The 6,843-nt window shown below is 37.2% G+C and overlaps 1 long non-coding RNA gene across 1 annotated transcript; it reads left to right on the forward strand.

Annotated features, from left to right (window-relative positions):
- Positions 1-340: 340 nt before the first annotated feature.
- LOC135452555 (uncharacterized) lies at positions 341-4,983 on the forward strand. The gene is made up of 3 exons (XR_010441654.1): positions 341-478; positions 569-598; positions 4,451-4,983. It is a non-coding gene; the product is annotated as an uncharacterized LOC135452555 (long non-coding RNA).
- Positions 4,984-6,843: the final 1,860 nt, after the last annotated feature.

A 6,843-nucleotide genomic window follows, 5' to 3' on the forward strand; every position in this document is an offset into this window, starting at 1 on the left:
TTACATGCTTTATGCCTGCGTTTCTTCTGTTCTCTCTCGAGATTGGTCAGTGCAGCTGGGCACTGCATCTGTCATCACCTCCAATGCTGCTCACCTGCCCTGCACGGCTGTAGCCCACTGGGGATGAGGCTCAGTGCACCTGGGCTCTCCAGGTCCCATTACCTTCAGTGCTGGTCACCTGCTTTTCACAGCTGTAGCCCATTAGGTTTGAGGCCTGGCTACAGCCCCACTCCCAATTAGCACAAACTGTGTGCCTACGCCTACTTGCTAATGTGATGTGTAAGAGGTGTGCGGCTTACCTGAGACAGGGGCATGTTTCAGGGACTTCATTGAGAGCATACCAAGCTTCATACAGTCCTCTGACTATTATTCACTGCTAAAGTTTTGTGTAGGTACTAGAGATACAGCCAGGAGCAGTATGAGGCTCATCAAGAAGAATTACAGAGTTATAGGAGTGGTAAAGGACTATGGAGCAGAGGTAGTTTTTGCAATCTTTGAAAACCATTCAATGATTATAGCTTTTGATTATTCTTTTGCAATAATATTTCTGCTTTTTTTTCCCCCCCAGGTTAAAGGGGTCCCAGATCCCTGTGAACAGGTACTCCTGATTTTGTATAATGTGCCAGTTGAATTGAGTTGTACGTGAGAACTCAGATGTCTCTGTTTACATAAATCCTTGTGAAACTACAGTTTGTGTTGCATTTTATCTGTAATGAAATATATTTTTTTATCATATATATTTTATTTTAGCTATTTTTCCTATTCTTTGCTTAATTTTTTAAACCATTTATGGGTATATCCTGTCTGGTATTATTAAATCCTATTTTTATTTCCAGTAATTGCGCATGATTTTCTTTCTCCTTTTTTCATACAGAATGATTATTATTCAATTCTATTACTTAATCCTCTCCATTCTGCAATTCTTTTAACACAAAATGTGGAATACAGCAATGGCTATAAAATCACTTCAATGAGAAACAGTAAACAAGCACTGTCTTGTAGCTGCTCCCATAGATTTAGAAATGGAAATGAAACCTGTCAATGTTAAAATGTCCTTTTGACAGGTTGTTACTAGCATCAGTAAGTGATCTCTCATTATCCTTAATGATTACCAAGTTTTGATTAATTCTTGACATTATGGAGTCTGAAGGAAACCAGAACTAACAATTTAAACCACACAAGGATGTTTTGGAGGACACACTGGTGTTTGGGAAGGCCTTTACCTTGGTTGCTGTTACAGTTTCTCTGCCTGGAGGACCAGAAATATGATATTTTGGTTTGCAAGCAAATACTCCTGTTAATTGGCTGTTATACTGCTGGAATCCTAATGAGCACAGAATGTTTGTGAAACAATATATTTTTTCCCCCATACTGTCCAAAGCATAGGCATATTTTCTCACTTGAGCTGTCAATCCCTCCCATTACAGTCACCAGGTTCAGCAGTCAGAAAACAGTGATGCATTTTATTTTTACACCAAATGACATTAAATGTCATGCCAATAAAAAATGCCTCTTTCTTACTTCAGCATGCAGACCCATTTTCCCATTCTTAGAATATAGGAAATAAAACTGGGATTTACCATAATGTGGCTCTGGAAGTCTTCATATTACAATCTACTATAATAACTGGCTCATTTTTCTTTGACTTATTTATGCTACCTCTCAAAATGAAGTTATCAAATTTTAATATTTTGACTAGATTTTCTATTTTATTAAGTCTAATTCATCTCACTTGAGCACTATTTGTACACATTTTTAATTACTTGTAAAGACACATAAAATGTACCTGTGTGGTACAAGATATCACTGAAAAACAAGTAATATTCCTGTTTCCTAAACTCTACTTCACTCTTTAGACTTTTATATTTGTAATTGCTGTAAAATTCTTAAGAGAAACTTCCTTTTGGTAGAAAATAAATATATTGGAGATGTGATGGAATTTATAAAATAATAAAATAAGAGTATTATTATGTGGCAGAATATTCTTGGAAACAGTAAAAGCAAACTGGTCTGACATAAACAGTGAAGTAAAATATATAAAAGCATTTCAAACATTAACTGCTGTATCTGCAGGGTGAAATAAGGAAGTAGGCTCTGATTGTTTATACAGATAAGCAAGATGATGAAGTGCCCTGAACTGTAATCATGTGGGATTTCAACTATCTTGGTGTAGAAAACAATGAAAAAACAAAATCAACCAAATAATCAAAGCAACCCCCCAAAAAACTGCAGAAAATTAGACAAAAATACTCCCAAACACTTTCTACCTCCAAACCATAAAATATGAATACCCAAGCATGCTTCTTTTGGCTACTGACTATTCAGCAGACAGGCACTAGAATCCTGAGAAACAGAATAACATGATAAATGAGATAAAATGGGTCTCAGCTTATACAGCACCAGTGGGGACCCATCCCTGAGGGGAAGTAGATTCTGGTTTTGTCAGGACACTAGCCTCACATCTCTAATTTTTGCCTGAGGCCTGCCAACAAAAGCCTTTAGATGCTATATCAATACATCCCTGGAGTACAACACACTTTGTTGTCAGCCAGTATGAAACATTTTAACTGCTGTGCTGAACAGCCTTAGGCCTCTGGACATCACTTTGTGCCTCTAGGGATCATTAGCAGAAAACAGGGAATCAAGAAAATTATATTATTATTTCAGAAATAATACATGAAACATAGTTTTGATTTCTTTCTAGAAGAAAATACTTTAGGTTTCTTCTGCATTTCAGTTAGGGCTTGTGTATCAGGTCTTAGGTCGTGTAAGGTTTTGATTATTCTTGTGAGCAAAATAGTAGCTTTATTTTAAGTATAGCATGAAATATTCATTCACAAAAATAAACAAAAGGCAAACTGAAAGCCATAGGAATGTTACAATCAGAGAATATTCTGAGTGGAAGGGACCCACAAGTATCATCGAGCCCAGCTCTTAAGTGAATGGCCCATATCAAGCCCCCAACACAGGCACTTGTAGTATCATGCTGTAACCAAGGTAAGTGTTGTTATCAAACTTCTTGGGACACGTGCCACTGTTTTTAAAGCCATAACAAGTAAATTGTCTTAGTTTGTATGTTAGGTATTATAAGATTGTTGAGGATGACAGTCATCTATCATTCAAAGAATTTGGAAAATTATGAGAAAGTAATTGTGTATTGAAAATTTTAAGTTTTATCTGAAGAAATTGTAGGAGAAGCTTTGAAGAAAAAGTGAAAGGGAATGCAATTATTCTGTAGTACTTTTATAGACTTTCAGAAAAAAATATTTAATTACTGAGATTGTATTTGATTATTGAGAGTAATTCTCATTAAAATTATTTTTTAATTGTTCTTATTGAACTCAGAAAATTCTTGTTTCTTTAAATTTTTAGGTCCCCTTTTTTTCTATTTTGGTGATGTTGCAATGCATTCTATTAAACTCTTCCAACAACACAAGCTATGCCCTGAAACACTTCCTAACTAAAGCTGTCATCAAAAATCACTGGACTTATGTGGAGTATTTAATACTATGTCAGGAAATAAACTTTTCAGATTTATGATGATATGAAACCAAATGATGACATTAAAAAACTAAACTGTCATTGAGAAGTGTTTTCATGACCATCAATTTTGTACATGGAGATGCTTCATACAAAAAAATTACAGAAAATCACTGAGGCATCTCAGTACAGCTGCCAACCACATGATACTAAAGATATACCTGACTGTTGTAGTCAGGAGTCTGATTTCCACAAACTATCTTAAAAAAATAAAAAATCTGACAACAGGCTGGAGCCTAATGAGATTTCATGTACCTTTAAGTTTCCTGCTTCTGAAATACCACTGAAATAAAACCAGAAAATAATTTAGACTGGAGAGGACCTCTTGAGCTCACCTGTTACAAACGCTGTCACATCAAATTTGAAGCTGGATCTAACTTCAAAGTTTGATGAAGTTGCTTATTATCTTATTTGATTGATTTTTTTCATATCTGAAGACAGATTCAACAAACATTGTGTGACCCAGTTGTGGATTGTGGGCTTTTCCTGACAAATAATGATTTTCCTTATTGCAACTGATATCTCTTGTCCTATATCTTATAGCTGCACCTGTCCAAGAACAGTCTGGCTTCTTCCACACTATAAGACAGTATAGATATTTGAAGGCAACCATAAAATAATTCCTTAGTCTTCATTTATTGTGATTGAATAAGTCTAGCTCTTTCTTTCTTTCCTAATCTCTCATATTTAAGAATATTAATGGCTACAATATCTACAGGGCAGTTCTCTGCCACATAATTTCTGTTTTCACAAACGAAATCTTAGAGCACTTGTAACTAGCTAGTGGCCACAGTGCTTGATATAGAAAAATTCAGAATCAAAATTCTATTTTTTTATCTGTCATTTAGAAAGTATAAGGATTTCTAAAAGTGCACTAATTTTCACTTCTTTTTTTTTTTTTTTTTTTCAGCAGCATCAATCATATGCAACACTGCACTTCTGAACTATGTATCAGGACCAGATTTGTGTAAAACATCTTCATTCCACAGCCCGTGATTGTGCAAGTATGTACTGACATCTGGTGGACGTTTGACCAAACATTTCAGTAAAACACTGCGACTACATAATGCTCATTCAAAGAAAGCACTTAGAGTGGGTTTCATTGCATTAGTTCTGAGTCATCTTTCCAACAAAACCTATGGGAGAAAACAAAGCCCCAGTAAAGATTTCAATGTCAAGATTTCTGTTTCTACCACGCTATTTGGGAAGAAAATCTTTCCAAAGAAAGTCTAGTTATTTTCTGGTTTTATTTGTAAACAAAAACACCTTTTAAAGTATATACAACAGCACGATCAGAGCATTTAGACACATATGACTAAATTCACATATGTCCATAAGGCAGTATGTGACAGAGTTTAGCCCATCTCTACTTCAGAAACCCCCACATTATAGCACTTGCCTGCTGCTAGTCTGTGAGGCTGTGCTGAATGAGCACCAATCTCTTCATGGAACAGATATTGTTGGAGAATAAATGAGTGTGCTGGTCGACAGAAGCTCAACAGGAACTAGCAGTGTGCCCTGAAAGCCAGGAGGGAAGGACCACATCATGAGATGCATCAAAAACATCTTACCAGTTGGGCAAAGACTTGATTATCCTGCTGTATTCAACATCATCTGGAGTGCCTCACCTGGAGTGCTGTGTGCAGCTCTGAACCCCACAATTTAATGTGGATGTGAAGGTGCTTGATTGTGCCCAGGGGAGGGCATCAAAGCTGGGGAAAGACCTGAAATGAATGCCCTGTGAATATTCTGTGGCTGAGGAATATTCTGTGGGGTTGTCTAGAGGGGGAGGCTGAGGGATGACGTCACAGCTCCTACAGTTCTCTACATCTTCCTCAGGAGCTGAAGTGGAGAGAAAGGTGCTTTTCCAGGTATCCAATGCTAGAATGCATGAGAATGGTTCAAAGCTGCCCCAGGGGAAAACCAGACTGGATATCAGGAAATATTTCTTTGCTGAGAGGGTGGCCAAACCCTGTAACAGGCTTCCTAGAGAAGTAAGCAATGCCCCAACAGTGTCAGTCTTTACAAGGCATTTGGACAATTCTCTTAAGAACATACTTCAACTTTTAGTCAGCCCTGAACAGGTCAGGCAGCTGGACTATAGCATTGCTGCACATCCCTTCAGCTCCTCTTCTCTCTTCTCTTCTCTCTTCCTCTCTTCCTCTCTCTCTCCTCTCCTCTCCTTCTCTCCTCTCCTCTCCTCTCCTTCCTCTCCTCTCCTCTCCTCTCCTCTCCTCTCCTCTCCTCTCCTCTCCTCCTCCTCTCCTCTCCTCTCCTCTCTCCTCTCCTCTCCTCTCCTCTCCTCTCCTCTCCTCCTCTCCTCTCCTCTCCTCTCCTCTCCTCTCCTCTCCTCTCCTCTCCTCCCTTCCCCATCCCAACCTTCCCTTCCCAACCTCCCTCCCCTCTTTTTCCTCTTTTTCCTCTTCTCTTTCTACTCATCTTACAACAGATCAAACAGATAATCCACAAAGTGAACTTTTGCAACTGTAATTTCATTTTGCATGTTCTTGAATGTCTGGTCTGGTCTGTATGTGGGGGGGTTATGTAGTTTCTTACTCAAAAGTAACTTTTCTTTTTGGTCTTCCATTTATCACTGGTGAGTTTCTCATTTTCTACCTCCATTCCTTCAAGTTCCGACTTAATTTTCAATCTTTTTTTCTCTTATGCTCTGCTTCACACTGATAAAATCAGTGCAACATCCACCACTGATGAAGCATAAATACCTTACTTGCTGCCTATGTACTTTAAAGGCCATTAATGTTTTCATATTAGAGGATGACAGATGAGAGATGTCATTCACAAACTGCTCTGCGAACAGACAAGCTATATAAGCTGGCTGGGTGTTAAAAAAGTTATGTAGCATCAAGACAACAATGATTAAGAATTTTTAAATATCTACTGAATATTTGATAGGAAACAAACAAGAAAATGTAAGAAGTAGAGGAGTTGCTAATTTAACACTTTTATTGCACTGTGTGCCCTTCATTAAACTTCAGATGATGTTTTATCTTTCACGATATTCATATGACATAAAAAAGCCTGTTTTCATCTACACAGCAAGGAAAAAATATCCCATCACTTTTAATGGCTTAACTTGCTATGATTTTTTACTTTTTAGCAATAAGGATCAGCTTTTAAAAGACAGTTTTATCTCATAAAGATTGCAAAATTATTAGGACCTAAAAAATTATTTATCCTATATATACTGCTCAGACGAAGAGATAGCTTATATAATTATAATTTTAAAAATCCTGAATTTCCATTCACAGAATTTCAGCTCACAAGCCTTTCATTTTTGGTAAA

Source organism: Zonotrichia leucophrys, chromosome 1, assembly GCF_028769735.1.
Source record: "Zonotrichia leucophrys gambelii isolate GWCS_2022_RI chromosome 1, RI_Zleu_2.0, whole genome shotgun sequence".
Lineage (NCBI taxonomy): Eukaryota > Metazoa > Chordata > Aves > Passeriformes > Passerellidae > Zonotrichia > Zonotrichia leucophrys.